Below are 20,340 nucleotides of genomic sequence, written 5' to 3'. Positions count from 1 at the left end.
CAGTATATTTAACAGTAAGTGTTTGACTGCACATTTGCTTTAAGATGAGTCTAAGATGGACAATTTTAGGAAATACCTAGAGTTCACCCAAAGCGATCACTGTGATTCCAAATTATCATTGATGAAATAGTGTCATTTTGTGAGACATGTGCAAGAATATGAGTGACAGTGATACTGCATATAAGGAACAGTAGGGGCTTGGCAGATGTGCAAACTTGAACTCGAGCTACATCTGGAAAATTATCACGGTAAGTTTAAAGTGTTGATTCCATAGCTCCTACATCAAGCCCTAGGCCAGTGGTTGTCCATCTTTGACAATAGTTTTGATGATCTGTGGTCTTCAGCAGATAGAATTGTGGAGATTTACCTCTCAGATTAACTCCCAGGGTTGTAAATGCCGAAAAGAGGAAGAATAAACTTTGTAAAGTTTTTGGATGGTGACCAAAGTAAATTTCACTCAATGGGAAATATTAGCTTACAAGATTTTTATTAACAGCTTTATGGAGGTATAATTGTCATACAATAAAATGCACATAATTAAAGTATAAAATGTATAAGTTTTGACACATATATAAATCAATGAACTAATCCACAATCAAGATAATAAAAATATCCATCATTTCCAGAAGATTCCCTATGCCCCTTGGTAATAGATTATTATAAATTGAATAGATTATTATAGATTATAGATTATTATAGATGAGTCACTGTTAGCTAAACATTTACATAAATGGAGTATAGTATGTATTCTTTACACTCTGGCTTCCGTTACTGACCATAATTATTTTGAGATCCATCCATGTTGTTGTATATGACAATAGTTGTTTTGTTTTTATTTTTGATGTGTATCCCTTTATATGGGTATACCACAAATTATTTATCCATTCACCTCTCCATGGACATGGGGAGTGTTTTCCAGGTTTTTGCTGTTTGCAACAGCAAAAATAAACTTCTGTGCACATTCATATACAAGACTTCATGGGCACATATGCTTTATTTTCCTTTGAGTAAATATTTAGGTGTAGAACAACTGCATCAGATGGTAGGTATACATTTAGTTTTTAAGAAACTATCAAGCTGTTTTTTAAAATGGTTGTACAATTTTACATCATTTTACATTTTTATCAGCAATATCTGGGAGGTTTTTTTTTTTTAAGATTTTATTTATTTATTCATGAGAGAGAGAGAGAGGGAGGCAGAGACACAGGCAGGGGGAGAAGCAGGCTCCATGCAGGGAGCCCGACATGGGACTTGATCTCTGGTCTCCAGGATCACGGCCTGGGGCTGAGGGCGGCACTAAACCGCTGAGCCATCCAGGCTGCCCAATATCTGGAGTTTTAATTCCTTTATAACCTCACCAACACTCATGGTCAACGTTTTTAATTTTAGCCATTTTATTAAGTATGTGGTAGAGTCTCATTGGGGCTTTAATTTGCATTTCTCTAATGACTAATGATATTGAACATCTTTTGGCCTTATTTACCATCTGTGTATTTTCTTTGGTAAAGAATTTGTTCAATCGAGTCTTTAGCCCATTTTTTAAATTAGGTAATTATAGAAGGTCTTTATATGATCTAAACACATGTGTTTTTTCAGACATATGATTTGTAGATATTTTCTCCTAGTCTGTAGCTTCTCTTCTTATTCTCGTAGTGTCTGTCAAATAACATAATTTTTGAACTCTTTTAAAAAGCGTATTTTACTTTTGGGGTTATATTTAAGAAATCTTGCCTAAACCTAAGATTACAAAGATATTGCTCTGTTTTCTTCTAGAAGTCACAGGGCTATAGGGGATCCCTGGGTGGCTCAGTGGTTTAACGTCTGCCTCTGGCCCAGGGCTGACCCTGGTGTCCCAGGATCGAGTCCCACGTCAGGCTCCCTGCATGGAGCCTGCTTCTCCCTCTGCCTGTGTCTTGCCTCTATCTCTCTCTGTGTGTCTCTCATGAATAAATAAATGAAATCTTAAAAAAAAAAAAAAAAAAAGAAAGAAGTCACAGGGTTGTAAGATTTAGATTTATGATCTCTTTTGAGTTAATTAGTATACATAGTGAAATGTGTGGTTTGAAGTCCATAATTTTGCACATTGCTATCCAATTATTTCAGCGTATTTGTTGAAATGATTATTTTGTCTCCTCTGCACCTATGTTGAAAATCAGTTATCCATGTGCCTGTTGGTCTCTATTCTGGACTCTTCTGTTCTATTAATGCATTTGTCTGTCATTATGCTAAACACATACCATTTTGATTACTGTAGCTTTGTATTAGGTCTTGAAATATGGTTGTGAGAGTCCTCCAACTTTGTGCTTTTTTCAAATTTGTTTTGGCTATTCCAGTTCCTTGTATGTCCTTTACATTTTGTACTGAAATAAATGTGGCCATTTCCGCAAGAATGTCTGCTGGGGTTTTGAATACGGATTATATTGAATCTATAGATCAATTTGAGGGGAATTAGCATCTTAGCAATATTGAGTTTTCTCAACCCAGGAACATGGTCTTATCACTTGATGTTTCTAGTTCTATTACATCTCACAGCAATGTTTTGCGGTTTTCATTGTATAAGTTTCTCATATCCTATGTTAGACTTATCCCTGTTTCACATTTTGATGCTGTTGTTAGTGGCATTGTTTTTTAAAATTTCTGATTATTACCAGTGTAGAGAACTTCAACAGATTTCTGTATATTTTTCTTGCATGCTGAATCTGCTTGTTAGTTCTAGTAGCTTTTAATTGATTCCATAAGATTTTCTACAGACAATCATGTCATCTGTAAATAGACTTTTACTTCTGCCTCTTCTTGGATACCTTTCATTTATTTATTTTTTTCTTTTTGCCTTTTGCACTGGCTAGAATCTCTAGTAAAATGATAGTTTAAGTGGAGAGGGTAGACATCTTTGTCTTATTTCTGATCATAGGGGAAAAACATTTGTTTTTCATTACTAAGAATGAAATTAGCTGTAGGTTTTTCATAAATGTCCTTTTTCCCTTTATTAGCTTGAAAAAGTTCCCTTGCTGTGAACTTTTATTAGGACTGAGAGTCAGGTTTTGTTAAATGCTTTTTCTGCATTTAATTAAATTATCATGTGTATTTTTTCTTTTTAGTTTGTTGATGTGGTGAATTACATTAATTGATTTTTGAATGATAAACATTGTTGCATTTGTAGGATAATTCCCTCCCCCTTGGTTATGGTAGCATTTTAACATATTTTTAAATTCAATTTGCTAAAATGCTTGTTGAGTAATTTTACGTCTACGTCATCAGAGGTATTGCTCTGTAGTGTTCTTTTCTTGTAGTCTTTTTTTTAAGATAATGCTTACTTTGTTGACTGAGTTGGGAAGTACTCCTTCTTCTTCACCAGCCTTCTGCAATATTATGTGTATGATTGCTATTGTTTCTTTCTTAGATGTCTAGTAAATTTTTCTAGTAAAAATACCAAGGCCTAAAGTGTCTCTGTGGGAAAGTTTTTAGCTCCAAATTCAATTTCTTTGAGAGATATAAAGCTATTCAGGTTACCTATTTTTTCTGAAGTTTGCGTATTTCAAGGAATTTTTCCATTTATTTTAAGTTGTCAAATTTATTGGCATAAGGTTTTTCATAATATTACATTATTGTCCTTTTAATATTTGTAGAATCTAGACTATTATTACATCTCTTTGTGGATATTGGTAATTTTTTTACTCTTTTCTTTTTTTACTGATTAGTCTGGCTAGAGATTTTCTAATTTTATTGATCTTCTCAAAGAACCAGCTTTTTGTTTCATTTATTTTCTCAGCTAGATTTGTGTTTCTATTTCATTGCTCTCTGATCTGATTTATTGTTTCTCTCTGTTACTTGGGTTTCACTTTCTAATTCTATAAATTTCCCCTAAGTACTATTTTAAACACATCTCAGAAATTTGGAAGTAGTTTCTTTTGATTTTTACTCAGTTTAAAATACTAATTTTCTTATTGATTTATCATTTGTTTAATAGATTATTTAGAAGTGTGTCATTTTAGTTTCCAAATATTTGAAATTTTCTAGAGATCTTCCAGTCATTAATTTCTAATAATTATATTATGGTCAGAGATCATCCTTTGTATAGCTTGAATTTTTTAAATTTATTGAGACACTTTTTCATAGACCAGAATATAGTCTATCTTGGTCAGTGTTTCATGTGCACTTAAAAAGAAGGCATGTTCTGTTTTTGTTAATTGGAGTGTTGTATAAATATCCTATTAAGTCAAGTTGATTGATTATGTTGTTAATTCTTCTATGACTACAGATTTTCTATTTTTTTAAGAGAAGAATATTGAAATCTCCAACTGTGGTGGACTAGTCCACTAGTAATTCTAAACAGTCCACTTCTGTAATTCTATCAGTTTCTGCTTCACCTATCTTGTTATCAGTTATATAAATATTTAGATTTTTTAATGCCTTCTTGATGGACTAACCCCTTTTTCCTAATGAAATAACCTTTAAAAAATCCTGATAGTACTCTGCTTGAATTCTATTGTGCCCGATACTAATATAGTCCCTCCAATTTTCTTTTAATTAGGGTTAGCACGGTGTATCTTTTTCTATCCTTTTCTATGCAGTGCTTACACGCAGCATATAGGCGGCTCTCACATTTTTTTTGAAAATCTGATTTGACAGTCTCTACCTTTTAACTGGGATGTTTTGACAATTACAGTTAATGTGATTATTAATCTAGTTAAGTCTATCATTTTGACTTATGTTTTCTATTTGTTCCAGTTCTCCCATTTTCCTTTTTGTCCTCTTACTTTGCCCGAAAAATTTCCTTTAACATTTCTTATATAGCAGGTCTGTGGGTGATGAATTTTTTTTCAACTTTTGTACATCTGTAAGTCTTTATTTCACCTAATTTCTTAAAAGATATTTTGCTTAGTGTAGAGTTCTAGGTGGACAGGTTTTCTGTTTCTTTCTTTTCTTCTTCTTCTTCTTTTTTTTTTTTTTTTGGACAATACATTAAAGATATTGCCTCATTGTCTTCTCTTTGTATTGTTTCCTATGAGAAATCTGCCATCATTCCTCTTTTTCTCTGTATTTAACAGGTTTTTCTGTTTTTCCCTGCTTTTATAATTTTCTATCACTGGTTTAGAAAAAGTCAATTATGATATGCTTTGGTGTATCCTTTTTCCTAAATCTTGTGTCTTGGATTCATTGAACTTAGATATACAGATATATAGTTCTCATTTAATTTGGAAAATTACTGGCCATTATTTCTTCAAATTTCTTTGTCACCCTCAAACCAAACAGATATTACATATGTACAGATATGATATCTTCAAGTTGTCCACAGCTCACTGATATTCTTTTTTCTCTTTCTTTGCTTTATTTTGGATAGTTTCTATTGCTGTGTCTTCAAGCATTTTTGTTCTGCAATTTCTAATTAATTCTTTAAGATAATTTTTACTGTGCTAAAAAAGCATGTCACATAAAATTTACCATCTTAACTATTTTTAAGTATATAGCTCAATAGTGCTAAGTATATTCACATTGTTGTGAAACATCTTATTGATTACTTTTTTCTAACTCTTAATTCCACTTGATTTATTTTTCATCTCATCACTAAATTTTTGTCACTAAAAGTTTGATTTAGGTCTTTTCTATTTTTTTTTTAAATGAAAAATTAGGTTTTATCCAAATTAAAAACTTCTGCTCTTCAAAACACATAAAAAAAATGAAAAGGCAGGTGACAAACTATAAGAAAATATGTGCAAAACATATATCTGACAAGGAACTTGTATACAGAATACATAAGGAACTTTAATAACATAATAAAAAGACAAAACACTTTTTAATTAGACAAAAGACTAGAACACACACTTCACTAAAGGAGATATACAGATGGCAAATAAACACATGAGAAAATGTTTGACATCATCAGTCATTGGGAAAATGTAAAAGCCACCATGAGATATCTCCTCATACCTACTAGAATGGCTAAAATAAAAATAAACTGACAATAGTAATTGTTACCATGGATGTGAAGTAACTGGAAATCTCATACATTGCTGGTGAGAATATAAAACGGTACAGCCACTTTGGAAAACATTTTGGCAATTTTTAATAGTTAAATGTACACAGGCCTACCATATGATCAAGCAACTCACCTAGATGTTTACTGAAGACAGATGAAAACACACATCCAAACAAACATTTGCCTGTGAGCATTCATAACAGCATCCATACCTGTACTTAATTTTTGATCATATGGAAAACATAACTGTTCTAATGTCCTTGTCTGCTAATTTTAACGTCTTGTTTGTTTTCAATTGATTGTCCGCCTCATTAAGGGTTGTATTTTGTTTCTTTGCATGCCTCATAACCTTTTATGGGATGCTGGACATTGCAGATTTTTTCCCATTCTGTGCTGGATATTTTTATATCAGTAAAAATATTCTCAAGCATTGTTTTGGGATGTAGTTAAGTTACCAAAAAAAGTTTGATTCTTTCATAAATTGCTTTGAAGATGTGTTCAGCAATCCTAGTGCGGTGTTTAGTCTAGGGTTAATTATTCCACACTACTGAAGCAAGATGCTTTACCAAATGGCTTGTGAATTATGAAGTATTTCAGTCTTGCTAGTGGGAACAGGCACTATTCCCAGTCCTGGGTGAGCACCAACTATTGTTAGTTCTAATCCTTTTGGGTAGTTCTTTCCTGGCAGCAATCTCTAGTACTCTGCCCTGTGGACTCTAGCCACCTTGTTTTACCGAGACTCTATCTCCTCAATGCAGGGAGTCGGCTTTGAGTTTCTGGGTTTTTTTTCTGTGGTGTAGTCTGGAAATTCCTTAAGGCCATAAGCTAAGGAAATCATAGGATTCACCTGATTTCTTCCTCATTTCTCAGCCATTGGTATTGGTGTTTTTCACCTGATGCCAGGATCCTGAAATTTGTTTCTCTCAAATATTTTGTCTATTTGTTTTGGTTGTTTCAGGCAAGAGAGTGAATCTGGTATCTGTTACTCCATCTTGGCCATAAGCAAAAGACCATGGTGCCAGTTTTTGTCATGGACTTAGACTTTGTTTATCATTCTATATTGTCTTCCCTTTAATCAATGAATAATGCTTATGAGAAGATATAACACGATAGAGTTGAAGAGAGGGAACACATTATCACCAAGAATTTTTGTCCAACAAAATTTCTTTGTAGCACAGATCTCATCAGAAAGTTCAAGACATAAATGAATAAAATATTATTTTCTCAGGAAAAAATATTTTTTTAAGTTTTGGAAGCTGCAATGAAATAATATTTTAGATCCAACAAATAATTCATCTCTCCAGCAGAGCCCAGGAACCTCAAGCAGAAGAGACCAGCAAGGCCATGAGGATGCATACAGAAGATGTCTAGCTTGGTGGTCCTGGGCCGTGGCAGGAAAGTCAGAGCTGAAACTTGGTAAGTCCTCCAAACTGTGTGAAGCTCCTCTTTAAATAAAGAAACAAGTTACAGTATAAATGAAAAAACTCTATGAATTATAGAAACAAGGGAGAACATTTCAATTCTGAAATGGCATCTTGTTGGAGGAAATGACTGTATAGTTTTTATTGTTCACTGTTTGGCTTTAGGATATCTTAAATGGGAACAGTCTTCAGATTGGTTAATTTCTCAAAGTGGTTGATGCAAGTGCCATGAAGTTCTTAATGAAAAAAGATTTGCTATGTGAGTCCTAAGACATTTTAAAGTTGAAATTGGACATAGTTCTTAAAGTTCTCAATTTTGCATGATTGATGGAGGTGGTTGTTCTGTTCTAATCTATTAACACATGGTAAGCTCTGTGTAATGTTAACTATTATTATATATTTAAACGATGAAAACTAACTCAGCAGACTGTAATCTGCACTCATGGCAAGGCACATTTTTGTAGCATGCCATAGATATTCTCCACTGTACTACTCTTTTTGTAAAAGATTTTTTATTTTTAAGTAATCTCTACACCCAACATAGGACTTGAACTTACAACTCTGAGATCAAGAGTTGCATGCTTTACTGGCTGAGCTAGCCAGGCACCTCTCCACTATACTGTTCTGAGTTGAGTTGACTATGTTGCAAAATGGTAGTCTTTCCTGTAGCTTCTCTTTAAGTTATTTATTTTGTACTTGGCAAATAGACTTGAGAACAGTGTTCTAGAAAAATGAAGCAAAGAAACTTCATACCAGTATTAAAATTTGAGTTTTATATTGACTAGAGGAGACTTCAAAGATAGAGCTGTTAGGGATTGGTGGTAGTCTATTATGAAGTATACTATAAAGAAAACTGCAACAAGGGAGGTCTGACCAGAAATTAAACAAATGGGGCTGGGAAAAAAAATGTTCCAGAGATAGGTCATGGGGCGAATCGAGAAGGGAAGAGTGAGTACCAGCTGATAATGCTGGGGAATGCCTCCCTACCGGGACCATGCAATAACCATGTCAGCCATAGCTGACAATGGCAATTAACACTTATTTCCAAATGTACATCCCTTCTACTTGATTAAATCATACTATTTTGATCTTTAAAATCCCTGTTTAAGGAGCACCTGGTTGGCTCGGTTGTTAAAGTGCCCAACTCTTGATTTTGGCTCAGGTCATGATCTCAGGGTTGAGAGATCAAGCCCTACATTCTGATAATTTCTCTCTGTGTGTCCCTTTTAGTTAAAAGAAAGAAAGAAAGAAAGAAAGAAAGAAAGAAAGAAAGTCTCTGTTTAAGACAAGATAGGTGAATTATCCAAGAAATAAAAAACTCCGCATTCTCTGCAGCTGAGCACAATAATTATTTCTTATCAATGCAAAATCTGCTGTGGGTCCAAGCAACTCTCCAGGACTACGGCTCTCCATGTGGTTATTCAGTGATGGAGGCATGATCCTGTAACCTGGAACACAGGGCCTCTTAAAGATTTATTTATTTATTATTTGAGAGAGAGAGAGAGAGAGAAAGAGTGGGCATGCGTGTATTCATGAGTGATGGGGGAGGGGCAGAGGGAGAGAGAGAGAGAGAGAGACTCTCAAGCGGATTCCCTGCTGAGAATGGAGCCTGACTCCGACTCATCTCACTGTCCTGAGATCGTGATCTGAGCCGAAATCAAGAGTCAGACATTGAACCAACTGAGCCACCCAGGCGCCTCCAGGACCTCTTCAGTTAAAGGTCAGAGGACAAGAGAGATTGCTAGATGTCATTTCTGCTCCCATTTTAGTGGACAGAATTAATCACATCGCCCTGCCCGGCTACAAAGGAGCTGAGCAGCAGAATCCTCTATGACTAGACAAGAAAAGGGAGATTGGATACTGGAGAACAGTTGGTTCTTACCTTCTTGCGTCCAGGGCTGTTGCATATACTGCCCCATGCCTGACGTAAACCTCAGTTTGGCTTTGTTCACACTCACTAATCCTTCTAGCTTCAGGTTAAATGATTATTTGCTTCACATGTAGCTCTACCAGTAGACTGTAAACTGCATTACTCATCCTGTCTGATTTCCCCAGTCCCTAACACACACAGTACCTAGTATCTAGTTAGTCCAATATTTGTAAATAAATAACTACTTTGTATAGTAACAGAAGCATCTGCAAATTTCCTTCTTGATATTGTAATTTCTGCTTTGCTAACTATGGAAACATTCCAACATTGTAAACAAACATGTCATAAGTGGCAGACAAGAAGCTGGGAGACATTTACAGGCCAGTAGGGCACAGGTGCTGTGGATTGTCAATAACGATTCCAGTTTCTGATATTGGGTAGTGTTTTGTTTGTTCATCATTCCTCCAGATAATATTGCTGTTTTTAAGAGAGATAGATTATTTAAAAATTTCCTTCAACTTTTTTTCCTGACCGTAAAAATATGACATGTATACATCATTGAGAAACTGGAAAGTCCATCAAATATAAGGTCTTCATTCCCATATTCGAAAACCATTGTATTTTGACAGGTTTACATTCAGACTTTTATCAACACACATCTTTACATGGTTGAAATAAAATGGTAAAATGGATTTTTATTTTGAATTTTAAAATATTTTGTCATAGAATTTCCACTTTAATTAAGGTCTGCTAAAGCATCATTTTAAATGACAACATTTTTCTTTCATGTTTAAACCATAATTTAAACATCTTAATAGTGGTCATTTAGATCATATCCAATAGCTTTTCACTACATAAAATGTGTAGTAAATACTGTAATGAATAAACATTTCTCTATTTTTTGGACTATTTTCTTAGGATAGATTCATAGAAAAAAACAGATAAATTAAAAGATAGGAGCATTTATACAATCGTAGTCACTTTAGTCAACAGTGTTAAACAAATACTTAGGGATCATTTAAACTGCTTACTATTTCCTTGGTTAGAAATATGGAATATGAACTCAGAGGATTTAAAATACTTAGTCTTTCTATGTAGCAGTAAAAAAAAAAAAAAAAAAAATTCTTTAAAAGTAGTTTCTGTATGATCAGCATTATCTCATTGGGTGGGACCATAATAACATGCCCAGCATTTCCACACTGCCTTATATAGCGGGTTCTTAACATTCAAGAGAGATACATCTGAAACCCATCTGGAATCTTTCAAGTTACAAAAGTACTTTAACATATAGTCCCCCCACCCAAATTTCCATATTTGCAGTGACTAAAGCACTAGGTGAAAGACTTTCTTCAATCACTTTTTCTTCTTTCAGAGTCAATAAATATGGCAGTCTTTCACATAAGAGTGTCATTAACCATGGATAAATTCAAGATTCTGCTCTTTAATATATTTAAAACTTAATTTTTCTGAGTAATAATTACTATTTTCTTAGCTCTCTTTACTTTGTATTCAGTTTTTCCAACAACACTTGCATATGGCTTGCTTTGGCCTAAGGTGCCATTTTTAACAAAGAAACAAAGTTTCTCCATTGCTCAGTGTGAATTTTTGCTGATGAGAAGGGTACTATAAAACCGAACAAATTAGTTATTGGACAGTGCAGGTGCTCAGGCACTCTGAGTGACTATCTCGGGTATCATCCTTAAACATCCACTAATTCAAAATGACAATCTATTGAATATGTCAGAGATTATGTGTGAGTGCATAGCCATGAAGATTAAATCCATACATTCCAATGATCTTTGCGATTTTCAGAGCATATTAATAAATGGAACAGTTATAATTATCCCCTTTGTCTAGAAGAGGAAGCCGAAGCCAATGAGGATGTAATTGTCTTGGCCAAGGTCATATAGTCCATAAGTGAGATTGCTGGGGTGAGACTTAGATTCAGGAATGGAACACTTTAGAAAGTGAATCTTCATTATATACATGAACAGATGGAATGGAGCTGAGTAAGACATTATTCTTCAGAATCAATGAGATGTAAATATAGGTGGAAACAAGAGTAGACAAGACAATAGGAAATCAAATCATCCTACAGAATAATCCTTACCGAATAATTACTGCACAAGAGATGACCTCAATTCACTCATGAAGAGAAGAAAAAAAATGAACTGATGTTTTTGCCATATGCTGGCTGAAGACATGTAGAGGAAATAGCAAGCTGATTTGAGTTGAAGGGGCATGGCAGGAGCTGGCAGCCTAATTTCTTTTCCCATTAATTTTTACCCCCATCCCAACCTCCACCCCACAAGGGACCTGCCAAAGTAGACATCCAAAATGAGTGTATCTCAGTTAAGGATAGGATGTTATGCCATACAACTGAGTGGAAAAGGAAATAGGTTTCTGATAGAATCTAGCTTTTATCTCCTAGGGAGTTGTGCAATTATAAATAAGATCCTAGATAAAAGGTAAAGAGATTTATCACTTAGAATGTAATACACATATTTATCTGTCCAAATATGGGTACAATTAATTCAATAAACTTCTGTTTTTCTAATTCAAGGTTTATGTTCAATTACATCACTTCTGAATACTATATGCAATAATACAAATTCTGCTTGGTTAAGATTTACTGACCTTTACTGACTCCAAAACTCATTGTGCTACTGGAACTAAAAATATCAATTATATTATTACAAAATAACCTCAATTGGTAGTCTTCAGAGACAGAACCCCATGAATAGTCTCTGTAAATTCTAATCATTTATAGGACTGCAATGGAAGTAAGACTTCACTTTAATTTCTGTTCTAATATGTAGGACTCTAGACCTCGGTTTCTCCATCTGTGAAAGGGGATATGATGATATTTATCCTTTCTACCTCCCAGGATGATATGAGGATCAAATAAAGCAAGAATCAGGTCCATAAAACACTACCATGATGTAAGAAATTATTATTATTACATTGGTATGATCATTATTGACTATTAGCTCTCTTTCTCGACAGATTGGTTGTGAGGTGGGAGTATGTTTGGTTCACTTTGGCCATCCAGAGAGTATGTTAGAGATTAGATTTTAGCACAGGGGCAAAGGGCAGGCTCTTTCTTCCCCAAATCCTCCCAAACCAAAATAGAATTCCTAGTAGGATTTTGTGTGTTCACTTGGGTTGATTATTCTACTTTTTGATGTGAAAAGTAGGAGATGATAAAGGGCATTAACAAATAGAAGAAGGGTGACAGTGGCAAATATAAACTGGCTTCACCTACATTTTCTGGTCTATCCCAGCTCACATATATCTCTTCCCATTCATTCTTCCATCTATCCATCCACCAATCCATTCATCCATCCATCCAGTGAATATTTATGAACCATTTACTGTGTGCCAATTTGGGCTTCCTTTTAGCTTTCCTCATCTGAGCATACTGCTGAGTTGTATGAAAATGATTGCTTAAGTTGCATGTGTCCAATGAGACTGTGAATTTCTTAAGGGCAGGAGATGTGCCTTATACTTTTATTCTGTTCTCTGTAGTGCTTAGGATAGTGCTAGGAAAGTATAAGGAGCCATTAAATAGTTACTGAGTTTTTCTTAAAGGGCCATGTAGTATCTTTATGGTTGATGATTTTTAAAAAGCACTGTGTTGCAGGTTGGGTTTCTCAGGGGGTGGCCTCTGAGATGGAGATTAGCATGCTGGGAGTTGAGTGGGAAGTCAATGCCTGTGGAAGGGAAGGGAAGGGAAGGGAAGGGAAGGGAAGGGAAGGGAAGGGAGCTGAGGGGGTGAGGAGAAGACAATGAAGTCCCAGTGAAGTTCTCAGCCCACCCCATGGGAAGCTCTGACACTAGGATGGCCTTTCAGTTGGAGTGAGGGAGCCAGGCCTTTGTACCAAACATTAACCAGTCATTGGAGGCAGGCTGCCTCGAGGAAGGGATGTGACCTTGGGCAAAGTAATGAGACCATTCTGAAAGAGAGTTGTCAGCTGTAGGCTGTCTTCTGGCAGCATTCTCAGCAACTGAAGGAATAGGTTCTTTAGTCCTGGAGGGAAATCTGGACGGCATCCATTGCTAATTTTAATATTAGTAGAAGAGGATGCTGGAAGCTTCATCTGAGAGGAAAAAAGTGAATTTTAATGCTGGCACTTTATATACCTTATGTTCATTAAAAAAATAACATTTTTAAGTTGCTCACTAGTATAGTTCTAAAATAAAAGTTCCCCCTCAAACATGTATTTCTATGAAACATTAAAAAAAAAAAAGCCCAAATGAAGATGAAACTTGTGTTAGTATATATTAGTCAGAGTGAGTTTGTTTCATGTAATTGAACCCAACTAAAATTAGTTCAGAAACAGGAAATTGTATTGTCTCATGTAACCAAACTCCAGGAAAGGCAAAATTGCAAGTAGGTGTCAGGGACTTATATGGTAACAGATCACTTCTTTGTCTCTGCTTCTCTTTTCACATTGCTTCTTCCACAGAGCTGGAAGTGAGGCTCACAGCAGTTTCCAAGGTCAATTTCATCACTAGAGGCGGATTAAAACTTGATCTCTCTTTTGTGAAGTTAAAAACTCCCTGGGAAGGTTTACTGGATCCATTGTTATCTGTGGACAAATTAGCTGCAGCCAGGAGGATGAGGTATGATGATGAGTTCAGTTGAGTCAATCTGGGTAGCTCTCACCAGTCACTGTGGCCAAGTAAGATTAAGGGAATTCCCAAGTGGAATCCATGACTGGAATGCAGACCAGGACATCTTGTGGAAAGGTAGGGCAGGCAATGAGTGGATAAAACAAAAGGTGTTGCATATTAGATTTCTCTTATTCCCTTGTTTCAATCTTACCAGACTAATATTATTCTGTTTTTGGCTTTGGCATATGGGCCAGTGCATCTATTCATGGAAATAGACCATATACATAGCTATCAATAAATTGTTCATAAATATTAGGTTCCACTCATTTTGCACTGAGATTAATCACCTGCCAACGTGTACATGGTTTTCTTGGCTCAGAGAAATTGTTTATTAGTCATATTAACAAGGGAATTTTTAAGGGCTAGAAATGAAGACATAATGATTATATCTTCTTTTTAAGAGGATATTTATTTATTTATATTAACAAATATATTCACAATATATTATATGTGATTACATTTATATTAAAAATTATTATATTAACAAATAGAAGGCATTTGAACCTTTATCAAATAAACTTACTCTGAGTTATCATTTAGTTGGCTATACATCTTTATTATAGGAAGAAGACTTATTTGAAAATACAACAACTTGAAAAATAGTCCTGTTCAGTTCCAGTAAAAAATCTCTGCCTTCAATTTCAGAAAGAATCAGCTTACCTTTTAACTCTTCTAGTGTCAGAGTTACTGGTCCAGTATTTATCTACTCCACCCCAAGTGATTAGTTACAGTCAACTCTTACTCCCATCCCATGGTAAATCCAATCCCAGTGGTTGGTTCAGAAAGGGGTATGTGGTATGATACACAAGAGAATGAATGTTTCTGTGAAAAGTTTTCCTCTTCCACAGAAAGATGAAAAATTTTCTTTTAGAGATTGTTGGGTCCATATGTCTCAATGCTCTGCTAATGTTACCTGTCACTAGTCCAAGGTGAAGCCAACAGTGAGAATATCCCATTAGAAAGATAAGAACCGGGACATCTGGGTGGCTTAGTGGTTGAGCATCTGTCTTTGATTGTGATCCTGGGGTCCTGGGATCGAGTCCCACATTGGGCTCCTCACAGGGAGCCTGCTTCTATCTCTGCCTGTGTCTCTGCCTCTCTGTGTGTCTCTTATGAATGAATAAATAAAATCTTGAAAAGAAAAAAAGAAAAAGAAGAACCCAAGTCCCTGTTGACGTTGTTGAATCAGTGAATTAACCAGCCTCAGAGCCTTTCCTTCTATTGACTGAGGATGGCTAATACATCTCCTTATGGTTTAAGCCAAAATCAGGTTGTTTGCTACGTATAGCTGCATATTTCTTAATATATATACAGTCTCCCCCATCTATGGGGGATATGTTCCAAGACCCCCAGTAGATGCCTGAAACTATGAATAGTATAGGATCCTATATATATATACTCATACATATGATAAAGTTCAGTTTACAAAATAGGCACAGTAGGAGATTAGCAACAATAACTGCTAATAAAATAGAACAAGTATAACAGTAAACTGTAATAAAAGTTATGTGAGTGTAGTCTCTGTCTCAAAATATCTTACTATATTATACCTACCCTTCTTCTCTTGATGATGTGAGATGGTAAAATGCCAATGTGATGAGATGTAGTGAGGTGAATGACATGACATAGACATTGTGACTTAGGATTAGGCTCCTGTTGACTTTTTGATGTATCATCATCTACTTCTGGACCATGTTGACTATAAGTAACTGAAACCATGGACAGTGAAACCCCAGATAAAGTGCACTACTCCAATTGCAAAGCATAAAAGAGGAGCTTATGAAATAATTGTAGTACTGTGTGATAAATACAAATAAATAGGGATATCTACAAGGTATAGGGATGCCACAAAGTAGAGAGTCCTATGAAAAGATCTTTTGGAGAGAAGACACTTGAAATGGATTTTGAAGGACACTTCAATGAGAGAATGAAGTGAGGAGAGCCTCCCAGGCAGAAGGAGCAACATATGCAAGAGCACAGAGTAATAAAATAGATGTTCCTCTTTAAATCACTCAAGTTAGAACAAACAAAGAAGTCTGAGGATATCTCATAGGAACAATGCACGGGTGAGTGTCAAGGGGACTGAATTGGGGAGTTAAAAATCCATTGGGGACAGATGTATTTTCTCTCTCCGTCTGTATTTGGGGCTATATGGTCTTTTAGTATTGCTCTGTTCTGACCCAGTGTCCTCTCCTGTGGACTTCTACAGGTTATTTTCTCTGGTCTTCTTCTTCTTCTTCTTCTTTTTTTAAAAATTGGATTTTATTTATTTATTCATGAGATATAGAGAGGGAGAGGCAGAGACAGGGAGAGGGAGAAGCAGGCTCCCTGCAGGGAGCCCAATGTGGGACTCTATCCAGGCATTCCAGGGTCGTGCCCTGAGCCTAAGGCAGATGCTCAACCACTGAGCCACCCAGGCGTCCCTCTCTGGTCTTCAATATGAGTGTATGACCCCCAAAGGACATCCTGGAATCACCTCAAGATGATTTGTTTCAACACCACTGTGATCTGACTATAGTTTCTCTGTGTCTTGGTTGGAATTTCCTGGCCAGAATTTTTTTTGGACAGCTACCAGTCTATGGTCCAATGATTGGTGTTACTGGGAGACAGGGTCATTATAATATGAACATGGCTGCATATATGAACCATGTTAGTTGGGCCTGAGTAGTAGGATCAAATCTGTATCTTAGAATAACTCTTCCTGAAGCATGAAGCTTGGATGGTAGGGGGTAAAATCGGGGTAGTGAGACCAGATAGGAAGTTATTGCAGTCTAAGTAAGACATAGGGTCTGAACTAAGACAATAGAAGGGGGACAGAGCAGAAAATGATACAATAAAGGTGAAATGAATTCATTCACTCATCGACTCGTTTGTTTATTCAACAAATATTCATTAAGCACCTACCAAACACCAGTATTCTTCTGGGTATAATGAACAACATAGGCAATATTTTTAATCTTCATAGGACTTATAATTTAAAGTAGGGACAGAAATCAAGAAATAATTTGAGTAAGTAAATTACATATTTTGAGAGATAGTGATAAGTACTATTCAGTTTTTATAGCTATTTATCAAATCACCCCAAACTCCCCATTTTATGATACTCATGGATTCTGTGGGACAGGAATTCAGAAAGGGTACCAGGAGCATGGTTGGTTTCTGCTCTATGATGTCTAATGTTTGGGGCTTTTGCTGAAAAGACTTAATAGCCAAGAGCTACTCAGTGCCGGAGAGTGGAAGCACGTGGAGATTATCTTCACTCACACTGGAGGTCGTTACTGGCTCTCTGGTGGGAACGTGCACGCGCGTGTAGCAGGCAGGATGTAGGAAGGAGGTTGGAGCTAAAAAGATCCAGGTATTGGAATCCTCAGTTTTAGAACCCTTTCTGATCATATCAGAACCTTTAGGAATTTATGGAATTGGTAAGTGAGGGTGAGATGAGAAGTCTGGTGAACATCAATACTTAACGGAAGAGCAAAAGGCTTAATAGAAGACATCGAACAGCACTGGCTTGAGAGATTAGACGAGGAACAAGAGAGGGGAATGATTTAAGGGGCAGAGAAAGGCAGAGAAAGGCAGAGAAAGACCTAGCAATCTTTCAGATTGGTGCACAGAAACCTCCCATTCAAAACACTCCTTCAGTGTAAATGTTGTACTCTCTCCCGAGTTTCTCTCCTAAGATATAAATATCCCCAGTAGGACAGAAAATTGAGCCACTGGTATCTGAGTGAACAAAAGGCTGGGTGAGAGCACTTTGGAAAGGGAACGGGGACAAAGGGTGGGCGAGGGGTGGGGGGTGGGGGGGGAGAGGAGTGCTGTTCAAAGATACCATTTGTCCATTTCCAATTTCTGTCAAACTGTAGTGAGCAATAGTGTCTAGGCAGAGTATGTTGAGGTGTCATTGGCTTACCTTTAATTTTGAGAGTTATAATAGGTCACATGGAACATTTTACATTTCAATAAGTAAAACAAACACCAGGTCAGGAGGCAAGTTCTTTAAACTTGGGACTATCTGGTCTGGCTGGGTGACTGATGTGTAAATATAAACTTATGGATCATCAGCTACACCTAGTGGCCAAGCTGTGAAAAGAACGAATGTTTTATTGTAATATTTTAACATGGTTCTTCAGCTACTTCACCTTTACATAGTCAATAATTGTTTCTTGGGTAGTTCTGTATTATAGCGCAGTTTCCTCTGTATAACTATTTTCAATGACTCTGTTTGTCATCGAGCTAAATAATTGATTCTCCAAACGGGAGGAATGCGGTGGTATAAAACAGAAAGAGATGGTGTGTTGGGAAGGTGGGGAAAAGGAAATGAAAGGGCACAGTGGCTCAGTTTTTTGCCTTACCCGCTTGATAACTCTTAAGTATGAACTTACGGTGTTTAGCACCTGCTAGGTTCCTGTACTTTAACTTTATATAAAGGATTGTCTTTTCCAGAAAAGAAATAACAATGGTAGTGATGATGATGGTGTTCCAGGAAGAGTTGTTTGAAGGAAAGAGATCCCAAATATTTATTCTGCATCTGAGATTTATGAGGTTGCAAAATTGAAATTAACCTGTAAGAAAATGGAGCAGAACCTAAATGAAGAATTGATCAAATTGTTTTCAGAACATAATATATATACCTCAACCACTGCATCAGCCAAGAATGTTACATAGTCACCTCTGTCTTTGCAAGTGGTAATTTTTTTGGCATTTGCTTACAGTTTGAGAAATCCCAGTAGCCAACTCTAGTGTTTCTTATGGCAGTGAAGGGAGACATGTATAGAGATGATTCCAACCATTTAAGAGTTGACTTGACTGGCAATACACCTGTGGCACATCCTCAGACTCACATTTATCTTGGAAAAAGAATGGCAAGGAATGATGCAAAGATTTTGAAGGGGTTTTATGACATTATATTGCAGTTTTCCAGAGGAAGAAAATGATAGGAATTGGTTTATGTTTCCTTCATGAGAATCTGAATACAGGATATATTAATTAAACATATATCTTCATTTTACTGATGGAGAAACTTGAGCCAACAGTGATTAAATTACCCAGCTATTTAATTGAAGACTAAGACTACAACCCACGGTTTTTACTTCTGTTGTACTATTCTTTCTATTATAATTATTAATGGAAAAGTTTTCTGTTTCCATAGAAGACCAAAGCAAAGGAAGTGGGCTTATACTTACATCAAGAAAGTTTAGAGAGATTGAGGAAGCTTATGTAACTGTAAAAGAACTAAATACTATATTTTCTTTATTTTGAGATGTGTCTATTTTTTGCATGCTAATATTCTGAAATCACCCTAACTCTTACAATGTTAAATCATAGTTGCTTCCAGGCAGTGTGTCAAGTCGTGAGGTGGTTCTGTTTACGTGGAAGAATTTAGCCATTGACGTTCTCATTTAGTAGGTTATGGAATTGGCAAGGCTAAGGTGTTGCCTTAATTTGCAAAAGAAACTTTTAATTCGCAATGTGTAATTCAATCAAGAAATAAAAAAACAAAATCAAACTTTAAATCGCTGGTACTATTTCATTTGACTGGAGGTGTGAAGGTGGTGACGCTGTTTAGAAGGAATGGGGCAGACTCACCATCTAAGCTACCCTAACACTGTCAGGGCCAAAGTTAATTTAGAAGAATCTTTAGACTGGATGTGAAAAATACAGACCCAAATGTTGTGAATCCCAAAAAGAAATAGTATGCAACTACGTGTATTTCCAGGTCTCAGTTATGTTAGTATACTTCATCATTTGTGTATTTCCAATGTAGTGCTTTTATTTCTCCCCCTGAAGCACGTTATTAAATTGACTGATGAGCTTTCAGTTGTGACATCCAAGAATAAGAGGAATTTGGTTTACAACGGTAGTGTCATGTACTAGAAGCAAGATCTGGAAAACCACTCTGGACTACCAGCTGTATTGGCCTTGAGTAATTTACTTCCTCTGTAAAAAACAGTTTCTTTATCTAATATTGGAATAGTGACATGAACCTTGCAGGAATATTGTGAGAGTTAAATAAAACTCTGCATGTAAAGTGCCTACCACCATGCCTATCACATAGTAGATGTTCAGCAAAGTCAGCTCAGTCATGGGAAACTCAGTTAACAAAATGATTTGTCAAGTAGTGCTCGCTGAAGCATGAATTTCTCCGATTTGGTAAAAATCATGTAGCCTAAATAGTGTTTCTCACCATTTTAAAGTCTATGCCCCATTGGTTGAGGAAGTTTTTAAAAAGTCCTACTGGGATACCTGGGTGGCTCAGCGGTTGAGCTTCTGCCTTCAGCTCAGGTCATGATCCTGGGATCTGGGATGAGTCCCACTTTGGGATGCCTGCATGGAGCCTGCTTCTCCATGAAGCCTGCTTCTCCTTCTGCCTATGTCTCTGAATCTCTCTCGCTGTG

The sequence above is a fragment of the Vulpes vulpes genome, chromosome 1 (assembly GCF_048418805.1).
Source record: "Vulpes vulpes isolate BD-2025 chromosome 1, VulVul3, whole genome shotgun sequence".
Lineage (NCBI taxonomy): Eukaryota > Metazoa > Chordata > Mammalia > Carnivora > Canidae > Vulpes > Vulpes vulpes.
This window is presented reverse-complemented; position numbering follows the sequence as displayed.